Source organism: Neodiprion lecontei, chromosome 2, assembly GCF_021901455.1.
Source record: "Neodiprion lecontei isolate iyNeoLeco1 chromosome 2, iyNeoLeco1.1, whole genome shotgun sequence".
Lineage (NCBI taxonomy): Eukaryota > Metazoa > Arthropoda > Insecta > Hymenoptera > Diprionidae > Neodiprion > Neodiprion lecontei.
In genome coordinates, this window is record NC_060261.1 from 25,804,983 (window position 1) to 25,824,496 (window position 19,514).

Genomic DNA, 19,514 nt, shown 5'->3' on the forward strand with positions numbered 1-19,514 from the left:
TGCTGATATACCATGGAAATTCAAATGCCAATTTTAACACAAACTCAATATACACCAAATAATTTTCCTTCTTGTTGTTTTTGTCTATCCACCATATTGAATCTGCCGTTTTGAATTTTCGAATTTCGACTTCAGATTCGTAGTCAGCGACCCCAAAAGCCCATGCACACAAAGTTTTACGGTTAAATTTTGCGTCACCTGTACTGTCCTGTCTCGTCCGCGCGCTGCGAGTACCTTTACCTTTTGTGATGCCGGTAAAACCGACACGTTAGACACGTCAGTCTGTGCAAGTTCAATAAATAAATTTGATGTGGGATGTTCAACAAGAATGAGCGATCACGTGCGCTACAGGTTAAGGGAAAAATAGTTAGAACTATTCAGGAGACAGAAGAGAAGCGGCGGACCATAAGGGACGAGTTCCGGCATCTGAGCGTCGCAACCACGGTTGAGCTAGTTAACTACAAAGAGTTACCATACTCTTTGGTTAACTATACCCGTAGCGTCTGAAAGTCCTGCAGACGTAGTGCGAAAGAAATGAGGGGCATCCATTTGAGTTTTGCAATGTTGGGTTACGTTGTGTTTACGAAGATGTAGCCTATTTCGCGTCCGGCCGGCAGTGGCGCTGCGGGTTGATTCTGCATTGCCAACATAAATGACTTGTGAATAAGAATTTTCGTCTCTTCAAGCACTGTATATAGGAATGTATTGTGTAGATGATATGTTTACCCTTTTTGAATTCTTGCTTCTGATGAGAAGCCACGCAAGACGGGCAAAGCCGTCTAATAAATGATATGCAGACGTGCAAATCATTAATCACGAGAAGATAATTGTTGAAAATTATCATGGCGGCTAGGTGGTCTAGTGGAGTAACGCATCGGCTAAGGATCTCTAGACGCCAGGTTCGATTCCTGGCTCCGTCGTTAATTTTTCGAAATCACCAAATTTTCGAATTGTCAATTTACATAGATGACTTGTCCCTAAAATTAGCCGGTTCAGAATTACTGTTGCCATGTGTACCTGATCGTTTCTAAAATCTTTAAGGTCGGCCTCTCTATTACCCTCTCTGTCCTTCATACACGCACTCCATATCACATCCAGAGTTTTATTATCAGTGGGTGTTAGCCTAGGATGGGTTGTTCCAACCTCCAAGTAAAGTATCCGTCAGCTAACGGCCAAGTAAATTTTCTACCCCCGCCACTGTTTTACCCACGTTTATCGGGAGGTGAAACAGCTTTAGCCGGTATTTTTTGGATGGTTATAAACTACCTACCGAGTAGAGCCATTTACCCGCCAGATTACGTTACTTGAAAGTTGGAAAAACGCTATATAGACATTCACCCGCTGAGTAGGCTACTTGATACTTTAAGTGGAGGTTGGAACAAGCCGCCCTTAGTCCTGACCGACGCACGAGTCAATTTGCATGTGACCGGATACGGTTTAAATGGGAAGTAGCTTACATTATTAGAGTGAAATAACTGTAGGAATTAATTTTTGCACCTACAAAGGCTGCAAAAAACGGCAAAATAATCGGCTGGGATTGAGTTTTCATTGCTTTCCAAACGCAAATCATTCGATCTTAGATATAAATATGTATAAAATTCACCGTAAGATAATACAACCAATATTAATATAATATGCAATATTTGGCATTATGTAGACGGATCATTTTTCTGTACCTCATCAAACATGCTATTTATATGGTTATTCGTGCAAGTTCTGTTCTGGAATCGTGTTATTAGACGAATAGAAAATTAGAAAATGTCAACGTCTCACGAAGTTGAAGTTGGTAACGAGAAAATAAGGTAACATTGGAAAAACAACGATGGATTTGTAACTTTAGAATGACTTTGAAAAAGTTGAGTTTACAAAATATGAGTTTGCTTTATGTTATTCATATCAATTGAATCTGACGCAATTCTAAAGTTGTCAAGTAACGATTCACGTTACAAATTTCGACTTCATCATGTTTTGTACGCTACAATACAGTTTGGGTACAATCATTTTTTGGACACAGTATGATCTGATTAGATTAAATGCAAGTAAACTAACTATAGAAATATCTTGCTACTACGAACCATACACCGCAGGAACCGTTGAGATTATTTGAGCAAAAAATTGATAAGCAGCTGTACTTATAAAAGGGCCTATCCGAAAGATACGAAAAAAAATTGCTCTACTTTTTGGTTTTCTTCATTTTTCATCGTTTCACGATTTACTCGTTATTTTTTTTCAAGTGAGCACGAATGATTAACACTTAATAATATGAGAAGCGAGGATATTCGAAGTACCCAACGTAGGAAGGTAACTTGATTTTTGCAAACAAAAATGCATATATCTTGTAATTTATTGCTGCGTTGACCTATCGTATAACTTTCACGTTCTTGTTGTTTCACCGCAAGGTAACATACACGTGCATACACGTATTTTTCCGCCGAGTACGGATACCAAACGGCTGCTCAGAAACTCCGCCTACTTTTGCCACAGGCAGCTTCGAGTGGGGGCTGTGTTTGAACTTGTAACAGTGGCGCCATACCACGTTAAATTTTATCCCTAAATCTCTGACACCACGTGTCGCAATGGAAACGTTCTTTTAAATACCCATAGTATATTCTTTGGTGGAAGCACACTGCACATCCCGTTCATGAGTGAGCTAAGTGAAGCGCTAAGCATGCTTGATACATAACCTCGCGGCATTAAGTCTTAGTGTTAAACCAGCGATAGGACACGCCACACGAGAAAAATGTATCTGGCGGTGAATCCACATAAGTAGTTTAGTTAAACACCGTTTACGAATGTGCAAAGCACGCTTAAGAACCCTTACCGTTGGCTTATTTATTTAATATAGGAAGAAAAAGGGTGAGTTTGCTCGGTCGGTAAAGGTAAGAGTACTGCATGACCTGAACACATAACTTCGCCACAGACCCTACCAGTAAGTATTATATATTCTCTAAAATTTCCGTCAAAACCCTGGTTAAAACTTACACGGAGACCGATTTGCTCGAGGGTAATTGAAAGTCGTGATAACCTGGGGATTAAGTAATTTGCATACAGCCTCCTCAGAGCAATGAGGCTGAAGTTAATAACGTTAGCGTATCAAAATATTGGGGGGAAAAAATCACTATTTTGCAATTTTGTAGTGACTGCGAAGTGGTTAAGTTTTGAAAATATGAAATACTTTTGCCGTATTGTAATTTACTGCATCTCGCCTTATTCGGAGCAACATTCTCGTATTGTCTGGGTCTCTGTAAGTTTGCCAGACACAGCACTAAATGCACAACTGTTGTGTATATATATATATATATGACAGGCAGAACGCAAATGAGGCGTCACACCGATACGACGAGCCGACGCTTAAAACTTTCAGTAAACGTCACGTACTGGAGGTAGTTCACGAGATATGTAAATTTTGATTTCTCCCCGCTTGGCAACGCGCTTGGCACGTTGCTGTAATTCAGATCGTATCAATAACACTTATGAAGGAATTATATTAATTCACTCGTGACATTACAACTCAGACATAGCTCGGAAACCATAAAGTCAAGTCTGCACGAGATACGAAAACGTTGAACAGTGCATAGACATGATTCGTAAGATAGCAAATCGACCGTGTCATTTTCAATGGAATATCATTTTTGATTTTAGGTTAGCTGCAGATCATGTGCAGATCCCGTAGGCGCAGGCTACATGAAAGCTTTCACATAGATCTGTACCTCAGCATCGATTATAAAATTAACAATGATGAAAAACTATCGGTGAAATAATCTTAAAAAAATTAACCTAACAATGAGAAAGTAATCTGTGATTAATGCAGTATGTTCAAAGGTCATGTGGTCCTAACTACCTATATTGCCTCGGGCTCGACGAGTACAATAAGCTTACGTGCACAAACGTGCAGAGTACTTGCACCCAAGTTAATACTTATTAAGCATGGATTGGCAAAAAACCGTCTCTAAAGCACAGTGCAAGTTCACGCAATACAAAGCGGCTACAATGGTCTTCTCGACGAAAAAAAAAATATTCAGAATGGTTTACACAGATCTAAGGCAGTAAAATGATATTTGATTAGTGCTTTTTGGAATCTCATACTGCTCCTGGTCGTACCTGTGTAGCTTGTGCAAAAAACGTATAAGACAAAAAGCGGCGTGGAGGTAAACGCTCGTCATGATCCACAGCGATAAGCTGACGAGCAATGAAAATCCTGGAGAAAGAAGTATTTATGGAAACCATCGGAAATGTGTTATTCTAAGAATAGTATCCTGTGATTGGTTAGGTCGTGAGCAGGATATACCTACATCCATTTTCGACTAAAGTCATCCAATGAATAAGTCATAGGCAGGAACGATAGGTCTAAACAAAAAAAAATTTTCATCGTATTATTATTATAATGAATAACAATAACAAAGAAAACAACAGCAGCAGCAACAGCAACAATAAGTATGTGTGCACTGGTATATATTTATATATTTATATGGCACTGATACCTAGGTACAGTGTACGGTATCTATGCACAAGCCTTTCAAAGAATCTTCCTTCCACTTTACTCAGGCGATTGAAAACTTCATTAAAACTTGGATGTGTAATATGTATTTAATCATGCGAGAGTATAAACATTTGGCAAGAACCAGAACGAGGCAATAATGTAATTATGAACGAACTTTCTTCGTAAATAATTTCGTTTGATCAACAATAATTTGAGAACAGATTTTGAAATCGGCCAGAGTTCATAAACACCAATTTTTTCAAATACACTGCAACAGATATTCGTCAACAATTACATTTGCATCATTTACATATGTACTATAATGTAGGATTTCTTGAATATTGTAGGCACAGTTTGCGGTGGTCGGGTCAGCGAATAAAATCAGCGACAAAATATTAGAATCGGACGAAAAACGTGGGACTTTAATAGTTTTGAATGTTCTAAGTATAAAATCTTTTTTAAAATCGTTGATATCAAACGTTGCGTTCGAATTTGCTTAGAATTATTTCTATCGCATAGTAAGAATATTTTTATTAGAGTTCACCACAATTGGCGCAAATAACATTGCTGGAAGGTTTAAAAAACGTTTTGTACGTTTTTCTAACTTTTCATTCAAGAGATCCGGCTGATTTATCCTTAAGGAGACGCGTATCGTAAGTCGGAATCTGACGATAAGTATTAAATATGGCGGAATCTTGCAGCAGCTGCTTTGCGCAAGAGAAAGTGCGTAACACTGCTAATTATACCTTTCATAGGTCTGTCTGGATTCTCCGGCATCAGCGCGATATACAGTCTGTATAAATTACATTGACATTCGCATGGTTTTCTCTTTAAATTTTTGTACTTTATTTTAGACGATGCGAAGTGTATTTTCATCGTTTACTAGTTGCAGCAAAATATTTCTAACCATTTTGAAAGAAAACGATTGATTTCTTATCACAATATTCAATTACATCTCTTTGATTTTATATTACACTCTGTAATTTTGAATCCGTGACAATTCACTGATTCCAAATTCTAAGTATAAGATTTAATGACTTTTCGCTAATTTTTCACTGAGAACGAGTGCCAGTGTATATACACTGAGTTTTTCCAGTTGTATACTTGCAACTGGGAATCAGTAAATTCTTACTGAATAAGATTTCGAGAGCATGGATTAGTTTTCGTAATCCGAACAAATTAGGAAAGTTAAAATGTATGACTTTTTAGGATCACAATCTCTATTTAGCTGTAATTATGGACATGTTATATAGGTATTGTACACAACATTTGAAAATCCTCCAGCTTTTGGTTCATAGGACTTATCGCTTACGAGAAACACGTTAGTCAATTTTATGACGTTTTTGAAATGAATCTTTCTGTTCGTATTTTTACACTTTTTGTCGTTGTAATTTTGTGTTACAAAGTAGAGATTTTTGAATATATCATGAAATTTTTAGAGTGGAAGGAATATGGGATCATCATAATTAAATCGATGAAGATATTCCAAAGATCCAGATTTTTCGGAATATATTCTATACTCCTGGAATATTTAAACTGATTCAATTATGCTACAGTTTTCATCTCACTTTAAAAACTTTAGGATGTATTCCAAAATCTGTACTTTTGGACTTGATAAAAGTGAAACAATTTTTTTTGGGCCTTCGCATATACGAACTGGAACTAAAAAAATATTTTTTGCAATTCCTGAGGATCTACTTTAAAATGGATTCAATACACCGAAGGACCAGATTCTTTTGCACAAAAATCATCTGGCAATTTTTTTTCTTGTTGACAGGAAGTGCTGAAAATTCTAAGGCAATTCAATTTAATTTCAAAACGCGATAACATCGATCAACGTGTTTTTCATATGCGGTAAGGCCTAACGGCCTGAAAATTGGAGGATCTTGGTGTAGACTATAATATATTCAAATTGTAGCGAAATGCAAATTTCAAGTCTAAATAGCCTGCGGAAAGTTGGTGGATCGATCCGTATATACGTACTGTGTACAGATGTGACAGAAAGTTTTCAGTTGTTTACCAGGAATTACCAACAACAAATATCGACATTCATAGTAAATTTTGAAGTAAAATATTGAAAATAAAATTATTTCTTAAAATTTATTGAATATCAATGGATGACAAAACATATTTCCGATATTTTGTAGTAGTTACATAAACTTGTCAAGATCGATTTGGACAAGGATTGAGATTTCAAAAAATACAACTTCTTATACTTAATTTTTTTACAACTCTGCGATATTATCTGAATAATCATTTTTTAAATCTGTGAAAGTATTCGATCAACAAGGAGCACGGAGAACTACAGATGAGAGAAATCTTTAGATACCGAAATGTAAATGCGACTTTCTGAATACGTTCTTTGCAGTTTCAATAATTTTTAGTTCAACTTTATTCTTTTCGACCAATTATTTTCAATTGAAAATGTAATATTTAGTTACGTCTTCTAGCGTAGGATGTTAAGAAAATTTCAAGTTTTTATCCACATTTTTCTCTACCCAATATCTCATGAGGAAAAATGGTCAGTATCTGAAGAAAAACAGTCATTGCAGAGTTTGTCAGCGTATTTTGACGGCCTCTAGTAAAATTTAGTCAGTTTTAGAGAGGTTGATTATAAAAGATCTAACTTTGGCGTGAGAATTATAATCCAAGTAACTCTACGGACCCCGATGATAAAACAATTATCTTCTATGCTTATACACAGGAGCTAACTGTTTTATCATCGGGGTCCGTAGAGTTACTTGGATTACACAGGTCTGCAACGAAAAAACTGCACAGGTTTTTGATACTGTTTCTTATAGATTTTCACTCACCGAAACGGGGAAAAATACTCAAAAAGTTCCATAACGTCAGGTTTTTTTTTTGAACTTGTGTTTGTAGTTTCATTTAGAGTGAAACTTTCGTTTAATTCAACATCTGGTATGCTGTTCTTGAATCTAAAAATCCTATGCAAAACTTTCTTACTTGATTTCTTACTTCAATTTAATATGTATTAGCGTGAGACTCAAGAATAAATACAAACAAAGGTCAAGATAAATCATCTTCATCAATAAATACAAACAGGGAAACAGAAGATGGAAAGTGGAAGCGTGTTCGGAGATGTATCGAAGAGAAGAAGAAAAGGTTTCACATGCGAAAAGAATGAACATGGAATGTTAAACATATTTCATAAAGAAATTGTCTGTCTAATTTTATAAGAAATATTGTTTAGTTCATTGTAATAAAATGGTAGTTATTCATTATTGTTATGCTTTTTTTTCTATGCAAACACCTTGTATTTTGTAGGAATATTGTACTTGATGGAGGGAAATGGAAGTTATTTTTGGATTCAGCCCACTCGAAAACATAATATTTACCAAAAACATCCTATGCAGCTGAAAAATAATTTTTTTTTTTTTTTCTTCTGCAAACCTGTGTTACAATCGTCACGCAAGAGTTAGGTCTTGTATAATCAGTCTCTCTAAAGTTAAGTGAATTTTTCAGGACTTTGCAGTGCCGCTTGAAAGTCGTCGTGTACGAGCTAGAAACTATGAAGCTGGGTTGATTCTCAGCTCAGCTGGATTATTACAATCCCGCGCAAGCAAAAGTTCACCAGTTCACTACGGTTCACCCTTCCCTTTCAAAGTCAGCTCTTACTTTCCCCTGATCGGACAACACGGCGGCGGCTACAATCCAAGACTTATACTAGACCCGGATAATAATATCTGTTCGATTAATTCCCTGCAGAAAAAAATTCTTAGAAATTTATCATCACTTTTTTCAGAAATTTCTTAGAATTATGTTATTCTTACGGTCAACTTGAAGGAATATTCCGTATTATTTCTGAGAGGGAAATTTAAGTTATCTGATAGTATGCGAGGTATTTCAACAAAATTCTAGACGGTTTCTGGAAAGAATACATATTCTATCGGAACTTTCGTTTCTCATGCCGAAAATCTATAAAACTCTGGAAGATCTGAAAAACTGGTTTTTTTTCTTTTACACTATTTGTGAGCGATTTGTGCGTGAAAATCGATCCAACTTTTGGAAAAAATTCATATTTTTCTAAACGTCATTTTGCATCATAAATCTGAAAACGTTCGAGTTACGATGATTTTGTGTATTTCCTGACCGTAAAACGTTATCGAAAATTGGAATGGATTTCTGACAGAAATTAAAACCGTTCAACACACAGTTGGAATTCAATTTTATCAAATGTAGTTGAAAAAATTTGGATGTATACATATAAAAGAACATTTACAATAAAACTAGAAATATAAAGAGTTTTCCGAAATTTTCTAAGAAACATGCAAGGCTTTTCTACTAACCTACGGAAACGAATTTTCTGTTTCGTAATTTGTATATTTGTATGAAATTTCCACAAAATTATCAGAATTTTTTTGAGCTTTCTAGAAAAATTGATAAATCTGTTGGAAATTCAAATTCTGAGTAAATCAATCACTATTCCCGAATTTTTTTCGAATCACTTCTATTCAGGTTTATTATCATGATTTTTATTTATTCTCCTCGATTTTGGATCATTTTGAAAATTCCTAGGATTAATAATCAACTCGTATATTCTGCAAAAGATCAGCTGTCCCAATTTTCAAATTGACCAGCCGATACTAATCAGATTGAAAAAAGTAAGACTGATAATTTTCCAACATTCTTATTCATCACTTTTGCCGTAACAGTTGCTTAAGGTGGAGATTTTTTTTTGGTAATGAGAAACCAGGCATTACGAATGATGAATATTGGTTTCTTGACCTCGGTATTGGTTCATATTCACGAATAATATTTACTCGTTACGAATAATGTTGTATTTTTCAGTTAATCTGATCCAACCTAACTTGACTTGACCTCCTGTGTAAATAGAAGACCTAATTTTATCACACGTCTACGATACCTTAAACCTACATTTCTCCAGGTTAAAATCTCAACAAAAAAATCGTTTTTTTTTTTTTGCGCCAAGCACCATTTTGTACGCAATACAAATATCAACAACAAAACGTAGCGTTTCATTTTTTTATCCTTGACTTTTTTTGCAAATCCGAAGTCTAAAAATTATGGATTTTGGGTAAGTCAGTTTCCAACACAACGGTTGTTGATATAATAAATCACGAGGCTGAAGTTATAGTAACGTTAATGTATCGAAACGTTGGAATCAAAATTACTATTTTACACCTTTCGAATATTTGAAGAAGGTGGATTTACAAAGTCTGAGTTTGTTGATGCCGTATTAACAGCTCACTAAATTTCAAGTAATCATAAAGTCGCAAAATAACGACTTTTTCCAAAGACGCGTCGTTACATTAACGTTAAAATATTTGGAACGAAACTAAAAATTATCAAAAACTCTTCCGCTATCAAAACTAAATACTGAAATTTACGCTATTTTGTTAATGCACCGTTTCAAAAAAATACGAAATAATCGATTAATAGAATAATTTTTAACGATTCCATCGATTTGTATTCAATCGTTTTTTGGACTTGATTAATTGATGAATCGATTATTTTCAGCTTAGTGGCCATCGCTCACTGAGCACATTATTGGTAAATTGGAATCGGTGAAGAATACAAAAATCTTCCGAACTTCGGGGCAATGAATTCCGATCAACATAAAGACAAAGACTGTTACTTTTAATCCCCCGTCCGAGTGACCCGGACACAAAATAACCGTCATTGAACAGGCGGAAGCAGAGATAAATCTTAAATGTCGTAAGGGAAACGGCGCCAGCAGCCTTTCTACATCCGTAGTTATAAAATAACGCTGCGGTACAGAATAATAAGATATCAATGAAAAAAGTGAGACAAAAACAATTAACGAATATAAAAAATGAAATAAATATACTACGATTACAATTATAACTCATACCGATCTCGGCAAGAGAATGAATTGATAAGTCATGCTGTGCATGCAGGAACAAACGTGTCCGACAGCTTTTTCTTGTTTTTCTTTTTTTTTTTTTTTTTTTACTCGTTTCTTTTCGCCGCTCTATCCACTTCGTCCATTTTTATATCCACCAGTGAAACAAAAGTGAGTCGGTTGTAGGCTTTGCATATAATATACCTATATAAATACGTGATTGCCTCTACCTGCAAATAGACTGACTATATATATACACACATACATACATACAGCTATATGCCACGCAGCAGACCGCAGCAATGTTACAAAATATCAACTTTCACCATATCAGCACTAACATGTACATGTACTGTATAGAATATACTCATACATAAACACTGGTATAAATTTCTACGCGCATTGGTTTATGAAAGTCTCCATTGTACGCAACTTGTATACATTTTACAGGTATCCTACACACATACACACACACATGTTAACATAGCCAAGTATACTACGTGTGTCAGTGATCTCTTTTATAGTTCTAGGTACAATACTATACCTTTGTGTATATTACGCGAAATAAAGTCTGCACCCGGTATTATCGAGTTGCGTAATGATTCTAAATCGCTAAAATAATTATGGTGCGTTCTGTGCCAACAGGACAAACGTCTGACCCTCACCATGCAAGATCTGAGCCATACTTTTTACACTCATGTTTTTATTTTCGTCCATATCTTTTTTCTCAACTGTTATTCAGCAATGCACTAATTTTTTTCACATTCTCTGTATCAATTAATTTTCAGATTGAAATCTATTGTTATTTTGTGTACATTTGATTCCAGAAATTTTACTCGCCGTACATTTAATATCGATTTAAGACCCGTCATTTTAACAGAAGTGAGAGTAAAAATTAGGAAACCGATTGAATTTACATGCAAATATGCGTAATGTATGTATACATATACTGCGGATCAGGCATCGATCATATTGGCATGGAATGTCGATTACATATTTCCGCCTAGCCTACACTTTGAACACGGATTTATGCTGCAGCTTTTTAAATCGCGACATCGTTTCGCTTTGGGCCCTTGCATGTAAAATTTTTTGATCATAACGTAACAAGTCGCAAAGAAAGCTAAAATAAATAGGTCGCGTTTTTTTCTACTTCCTATTGAACAAAAATTAAAACAAATTATATGCCTTGGTTCGAAACTAGGCAACAATTGTTCTGAATCGGTGAAATTTAATTGCATCCGTCATTTACAATAATAATCTTTTTTAATGTCGAAGAAAAAATACGATGCTCATAGCTTCGTATTTTAGAAAAATTTTGGACGTTCCTCTTGCTAGATTTACTTTCACAAACTTTCAGAAATATCAACGGATCTACTCTTAGGATGTAAAGTTCTGGCAGAGTCTCGTTTTTTTTTCTTTGCAATCTGACAAATTTTAATGGTTTTTATAAATTTTATAGAAATATATCAATATCTAGGCGGAAAAATTAATTTCGGCAGACGTATGGAACAGTCTTGATATTTCTTGAGAATTTTTGAATAGTTTTCTCAATTCTATTGTTGAAAATATTCTTTCACAGATATATACAGATTTTTTTCAGATTCATTTCGGAAAAGTTAGTTCAAACTGTTTCTTACTAATTTTCCATTTCCTTCAGAAATCTAGTTTTTCACGACCCGGTACTTTCGGTGTCAATTAGTGATAAAAAATGAAGTTGCGGAAAAATAATTTTTTTTCTACATACATACGTACGTATCGGTCCAATGCCTCTACCTCTAACTGAACTCTGTCGTAAATCGTCAGGAAGTCGAAAACTCGGAGTATTCAAAATTTTCCAACAAAAAATGAATTTCTGAAAGACCGTCAGTTATCTTTAGAAACTCTGAATTTTCGAAATCTCCCATACATAATCAGAACGATTAAAACTTTTCCAGAAATGGTAAAGAATTTTATCATAAAATTGTCCGAAACCATAGCACATTTACGAGAAATTTCTCAACTAATAATTACACAGATATTTCTAATGATTTTACTTACGCTGAAAAGGTAGTGGGAATCAGCTGTAAGTATAATCACACTGTTTCCGTCAATTTTTCGATCTTTCTTCAATTTTCATCCATGCACAATTATATACTACGTATATCATTTCCTTGAGTTTCACACAATTTCATCCTTCAAGAGAAAGAAAAGTGAAAAGTACGATTTTTACTCGTCAGTCGGTTCGTACAAGTCAAGTTTGCAGGTAACGGTGTCGCGCAGGCTGATTGTATGTCGAAATTAGATCGGTAAGGCATATCCTCGTCGTGAAATAGCCTTGTAATATGGTATAAAATATATATGTACACATATACATGTTTAAATATTATACATATATATATAAAATATAAAAAATGTATACGTGTATATATATATATATATATATATACAAACATACACACTGTATAATGCATTAAATTATACGTATTCGAAACCGATCACCGATCACCGATCACTTGCATTACAAACGCGTAAACGAGAGTTTAGGTACAGTGTCGAGTGCCCGCGGGAATGCATAGTCAACCACTTGCCCAGGCTAGGTCTTAATCTGTATTCAAACATCGTCTTTAGAGCGAAACTTCTGACCTTGGCCCGGCGTGATATTACAGAATAAAAAGACAAACCGTACGTACGATTTCCATCACGACCAGTCTCTGCTTTAACCCTTACATGCATATATCTTTCCTTACATGCGATTCACTTGAAATTTTGCATGCATAGTCAATAGAATCGTTGATTACGAATCTGAACTCGAAATTAAAAAATACAAAATGGCTCATCCAGTATGACGGAAAAACAAAAAGAACAGGAAAAATTTTAGAAATATTCTGTAATATTTTTTGGTGTTTATTATGTTTGTGTAAAAATTGGTATTCGGATTGTCATGGTAGATTAGCAGAAAATGCTTTTCTTCGTGGAAAAATAGTATTTCCACCATTTGTTTACACGTGATATTTTTCCGATAAAGGAATAAAATTCATATTTTTTTTAGACTTAGAAATATTTCAGGGACCATGTGGAAGCACAAAATTTGGCAGTTGTTGCCAAAAGAGTAGTTGATTAAATAAAAAGCCGCAAAAAGAAAAGGTGGAACTCTGAATGGGCCAGCGTGAATTAAAGGGTTAGTGGAATAGCACGTGATAAGTCGAGTCATTCGACTTCGGTATCGTTTTCTAAATCAAATTTATAACCAAATTTGTATTTTCTCCAGAAATCAACGATTACACTACCTACTGCGGGATAGCTGAGCTTAGAATATTAACATTTTCGACAGAGTGCGTGGTTTGGCTTAACAAGGATTGTCCGACAACCTTACAATGGTGTGCATTAAATTAAAACCCAATTTTGAATAGTCAAAAGTTGTATTATGGTCGTGTAAAATGCAGTCTAAAAAAAGCGTAAAAAATTATAGAATTTCTTAAATCGGAACCGCCAATCAAACCAAACTATGTTTAACTTTAACGGAGAAACTTTAACAAGATCTTATTGTTAACAAAATTAAACAAAAATCTTTCGCTTCTATTTCGAGTATTCCGATGTTAAATCTGATTTCCAACACCGGGGTAACAGCATTGCAAGTTATTGAAGTAACTGAATATATGCCATAAGATGAAGTATTTATTGATACCTTCCTACGTGATTAAGTAATCGAAATTAGCCATTGACAATATTTTCAGAAGAAATTTGAACACGAGCCGTTAGTCATTTACAATTGTTGGTAAGCTAGAGTTGTGGTTTTCTCGACAGCTGTGCAGAAAATTTATTTTATACAATGCGAGCATGTTGTACGTGTTTTTTATGCGCGTTCCCCACATACGAAATACCCGTTTCTATGACGGTAGAGTGGGTCTGCAAATGCGGATGCTCAGAGTACGGAAAAGACCACCAAAGTTCGTTTGTTAAAGTCTGTGGTGCGTGCGTAAAATCCCCCATTCCCAAACAGCGCGGTAAAATAGCGTTGACGTATGCATACAACGGAAATGCTATATTTTACACACTAAGAGGTTCTTTGGCGCATGCGCACTCTTGACCAACTCAATACTACGCACTGTGTAATTGAACCCAAAGTACCTAATCCAATCTTACACATTTCCAATGGCGTCATTGTTATTTCGCAAATCAAACTTTCTTTCACAAATGCTGGAAAAAGTAACGTTTGTCACAGGTGCAGATGGGTGAAATCTGACTCGTACGATTACAGCGCACGACTTGAGCGAACTTGACGCTCTACGGAAATCACCCACTTTTCGCACTTTCGCAACAGAATATGTTATTTTCATTTCCACGAAGCTATCTTCAGTGTTTCTAGCCTATGGTGTAGTGATGAACGATAGACAGCCAGACGGGTTGAAATCCATCAGTTTTTTTTTCTTCTGTAACCCAGATATTGATCAGGGAATAATAACTTTATAAAACAATAAAAATGTTGTTGGCTTTCGTTTTTGTGCCCAGGTAAGAGATAAAACATATATAACAAAGCAGAATTTGTTATCCTTCAAATGAAATACGTTTGTATTTCTACTCGTATATAATACCGAATACCTACATAACTTACAGTTACGCTTGCAATGTCGTTAGTTCAAGTATTAGTCTAAATACCAGCTAGACAGCTTATAAGCTGGTACGATGCTATTAAATACTAACGTTTTCACTTTTACCATTCTATTAATCGACCGTTCATTCGCTTTTACAATCACGGATCTTTAGTGAAATGATTTCTGCGAAGAGCTTGCATATATAGTACACATAAATATTTTGGCATGATGTGTAATTTGTATACCGAGAGAAATTTTTAGTTACGGGGACTACATAAACTTTAATTATTTTCATTTTTTACCACAATCGAGAAGTATAGTCCTGGACAAAGAATGAAAATTTGTATCTGTATCTGATACTATTCTTCTAGATTATGGTCATTTGTACTATATTTTCTTGTATCTATTGTGATAATTTGATGGTGCAACAATAAATTGATGTTGAGGCCTTATTTGCCTAAAGAAAAAATGTAATAAACCAAACAGATTGATTTTGCGTTGCAAGTGTTAGAAAATGTAATACTGTTTACTACGAACGCACAAGTAGTTAGTTGCACCTCATTTATTTATAATTCTAAAAATATTTAAACAGTTGTTGTAACGATACCCACTTTACTAAAATTTTATAATAACTATAGCAAAAAAAAAAAAAAATACAAAAGTAAAAATTTTAAGGCTAGGTTTCCCACCACAGTGAGCTGGAACAATTAAGAACTGCGATTCTGTCAATTGAATTCTATCCAATCAACAAAGCCCGTCTCTTGCGCTAATTGGTTAGTTATGAAAACTTAGAAACTGGTATTGTCTAACTCATAGCTAACAGACCTTGCTCCAGGATTTTTGCATGGAAACCGAAGATCCAAAGTTCCTGACTTTGTTAGAGTTTCTTTGCGCTTTTGTCTCCTCCTCGATAGATAATAATCGACTCATTAGACAATTGATACGTGTTAGACCAATCGCATGCGTTATAATAGTCAAGGACGACGAATCGACTGGCAGAAAGAGAGAGCCGGCAGATTACTATCCGCTAAATCTGTTTCTCGTCGTGTTTCTTTTCCTCGCCTCTCTCTCTCTCTCTTTCTCTCTTTCTCTCTCTCTATCTTTGTCTCTCTGTTTGTCGTGACCTTCCGACCTTCGGTGAACGTAATGTCTCGACGCGATCGCCAAGGCGCGTAACTCGAACGTGTTGCAGGGTGTGTCAATATCGAAAGTACATATCCAGATTCAAGACGGCGAATATCGCGTACATTGTCGCAGATTTTCTCCATCATAAGACGCACAGTATTTACAAATGCACACGATAAGCTCGAATGATGATTTTTTTGTGCTCCTACACCCGTTATTTCAAACACTGGAGTGAAAGTTACCGCGATAGTTTTAAATAAGAGTAAATAGTAACGAGTATGGAAAAAAACGAAAGAAAGAAAGGCAAGAGCATTTGCTCAATTTCTGTGTTGGTTTTCTGCTCAACTTCTTAGCGTCGTTAGTTCGGAATTGCTCCATTGTTATAACATGTAAATGGTGTAACTTGCATCGTAGATTATGCCACCTAATTGTTAGCAGAGAAATGAATTGCGTTATTATTTAATGAAGCCTGAAGTTTTGAAGAAAAAAAAAATACATGTACCGATTATGAAGTTACTGTTCATTCACGCATCCTCGATTCTGTATGATACATGTATTCTCATTGAAGTTGCAGCAACTTATTCCAATGTCTACGCTGAATTTTAGCGGAACTTTGCCAACTCTTGCAGCTCTTGTTGATAAGACTTTCTCTTAATTATTTCTAATATTTCGATCTCACCGTTTGGAAAGTGATGACAATTTTTTTCAAGTCAAAGTGCCTTGAAAAATTTTGTACATTGAATAAATAAATATCTCTGTGAAAAAATATTGTAGTTTTCTGTAAATTCTTGAGCCAACTGTTTGTCATGTGTTTTAGCAATTTTGTGGACTTAATTTTTCATGGCAAAACATAAAAATACTTAATTTCTTTAGTCTTCTTTATTGAAGGCATATTTACATCAAAATGATGTAGTATTCTCTAAATGTTTCTAAATGAGAGATCTAAACTTATCTGCAGAAAGTCATCATTGAACGCCAAATTCCACAGAAGTAAATGATGGCCAAATTTACTGGGAATGATTCATATACAACATTGTAAATATTTCTAAAGAGATAAAAAGATAGAAAAATATATCTGATATGTTGTTTGAGAAGATTTTCAAGATCGGATTCTGACGGATTATAAAAATTTTGAATCACCGACTCTGATTACTTTTTATTAATTTAACTGATTACTCTGCCGTAATTTGAAGACTTTGGAAAATTTGATGGAAATCTGGTAGAAATTTTTTATATGTACATATTGGCACAAAATTTGCCGAAAATATCAACTTTTGTATATTTCAAAACTTTGTCAAGAAAGCCGCTTGAAATTTCCCTGAAAAATCACTGACTATTTTTATGATGTATCTGTTGTGTGGAAAGATTTTTATAAAGAATTTTCATTTCAATTTTCATCTAAAATTGCCTGTGGATTTCGATTTTTGATGGGGACTCTGAAAAAATCTAAAAACATTTTGTAAATTTGTCCGCCAATCAAATATCAAAAAGTGTTCGAAAAAGGTGACAGCGACCAGAGTAAGATGTGGAATAATTAGAGCTTTCGAAAAATTGTTAAAATCTTTTTGCACGGTAGTTAAAAAATATTCAACAATACTATTTTACTACCAGGATTGCGTTGACCATGATAAATGGCCCCTGCACCTTGGGTACATCAATGAGGCATTGACGACAGGTGTCAAGACGCGAAATCGAATGCACTGTATTGGATTATTTGAGCTGATCGCTTGGATAAATTATTTTTTAAAACATCAAAAGTCCTTACGTCATTTATGGATTGTGCTATCGGGTGGTAACTGCTGGGGTTCGCTGCAGTATTCAGAAGTCACTCCGTTCCTCATGTTTCGTGTAACATCTCCGCGCAAAAGACACTCAACATTTTCGTGGTTAGCTTGATTTTGGCATTTAAATGACACTGAACCGCCGTCGAGAATCGAGATTCTTTAACGTTTCTTGCTTATATTTTGTTTTTCCGTGATTTATTTTGTTTATCTATATAAAGTGACAAAATATTTGCGCAGAAATTGATTATCTCCTCTTTGTATCCAATCACTCGTTCACTATAATATTACCCGAAGAAACTGAAATTCGCACTTCACATCACTTTCTCTCCCTCTCTCTCTTCCAAAATACTATAATTATGTTATCTTTTGTTAAATTTGAAAATACGCTCGCCGTTTATATCTACGCTCTGCGCGACACTGAAACGGATTTTAAACATTACTATCGAAGATTTCTCGCCACTTTCGTGTCGCAGATTTAGCGACGATCATTGGTAATTATCGTCGTCAAATCGGTGAGCACAGATTAACGCTGATTCAATGATTACGCAACATTCAATAATTGACTGCAGTTTCCTCTGGTTCTGCAACTGTTGGTCAGTTAACTATTACGCAAAAATAATAATGACAGATAAACTTCAGATTTTTCTGGTTACACAGTGTGCGAGAACTAGAAAAAAACGGTACAGTGAAAATAGAAGACAAAAACGTTCACTAAAGAAAGCTTCAAAAAGAACTGGCTCACATAACAGTCAAAATTTTGTTCGTTATCCCTATATTTTATTCATGCCAAACAGAGGAAAAGCATTTTTTTGTAAACAGTGACGAGAAACCATTCGATTTTCAAATGAACCGATTTTTACATAAAACATGCTCGAGCTGCTGACTAAAGATCGTAATGTGATCGACGTGTTGGCGCGCGTTTGAATAAGACCAGTGAATACACTTACAAGGCGTTCTCACGCGATTGGCGTGCGTCCGAAAATCGGTAAAGTTACGGAGTCGATTGACATTTTGGCGAGGTTTTATTTTATGTTTTCAAGGTAAACGGGCGCGGAGTTGGATGTGCAAATAGCGGAGGAACTTGGAAAAAATTTTGCCGAAAACCGTCGATGAAAACGAACGAATGCTTGTGCGACAACGGGCTCTACCGGACTGCCGTCTGCGGCATTCACCGACGGCGTCGAAGGTGGGGAAAACCGAAGGATTGCCGCGCTACGGGGGCCGGTGATGGTGTTACCAGCGCACGAGAGAAGGTTGCATGCTGGCTAGTCGCTTCGGTTAGGTTAGGTTAGGTGGGAAACGCAGCCGTCGCAGGCACGTTCGCGCAATTTCGAATCTTGCACTAGGTATGTAACGTACACGCTACGTTCTGACGGATTCGACCAACAGCAAAAGTGGGCGCACTGAATCTGGTTTCACTAATTTGCTTGCCTTTTCATTGGCTGAATATTAGGGAATCTACACTCAGTGCGCACTCTTTCCGTACGTCCAATTTCTCATTATAAAACTGAATTATATCGTACATATACGCTACACCGATTATTTCAGATCGAACGGAACGGGCGCAGGGCCACTCGCGTTCTTGACAAACTGTAAGAGTTTAAAACCGCAAACGATGTGATGATGTTTAACCCTCTTATGCATACATTATTCCTTACATGCGAGTCACTTGAAATTTTGTGTGCGTGGACTTTTGTGGTCGCTTATCA

General features: G+C 35.6%; 1 protein-coding gene across 8 annotated transcripts in view; it reads right to left on the reverse strand.

The window, feature by feature from the left end:
- LOC107218913 (venom metalloproteinase 3) overlaps positions 1-18,970 on the reverse strand; it is a 109,354-nt gene extending 90,384 nt beyond the window's left edge. Inside the window, exons 1-2 of one of the 8 annotated variants that reach the window (XM_046732911.1) lie at positions 18,753-18,970; positions 17,787-18,222 (exon numbers count right to left, since the gene is read on the reverse strand). The gene's annotated coding sequence lies outside the window, so the exon portion shown is untranslated. Of the gene's footprint in view, positions 1-17,786; positions 18,223-18,635; positions 18,710-18,752 lie in introns of those variants that run through there. The other 7 variants (XM_046732910.1, XM_046732908.1, XM_046732906.1 and 4 more) reach the window with 7 other exon arrangements.
- Between the last annotated feature and the right edge of the window lie 544 nt (positions 18,971-19,514).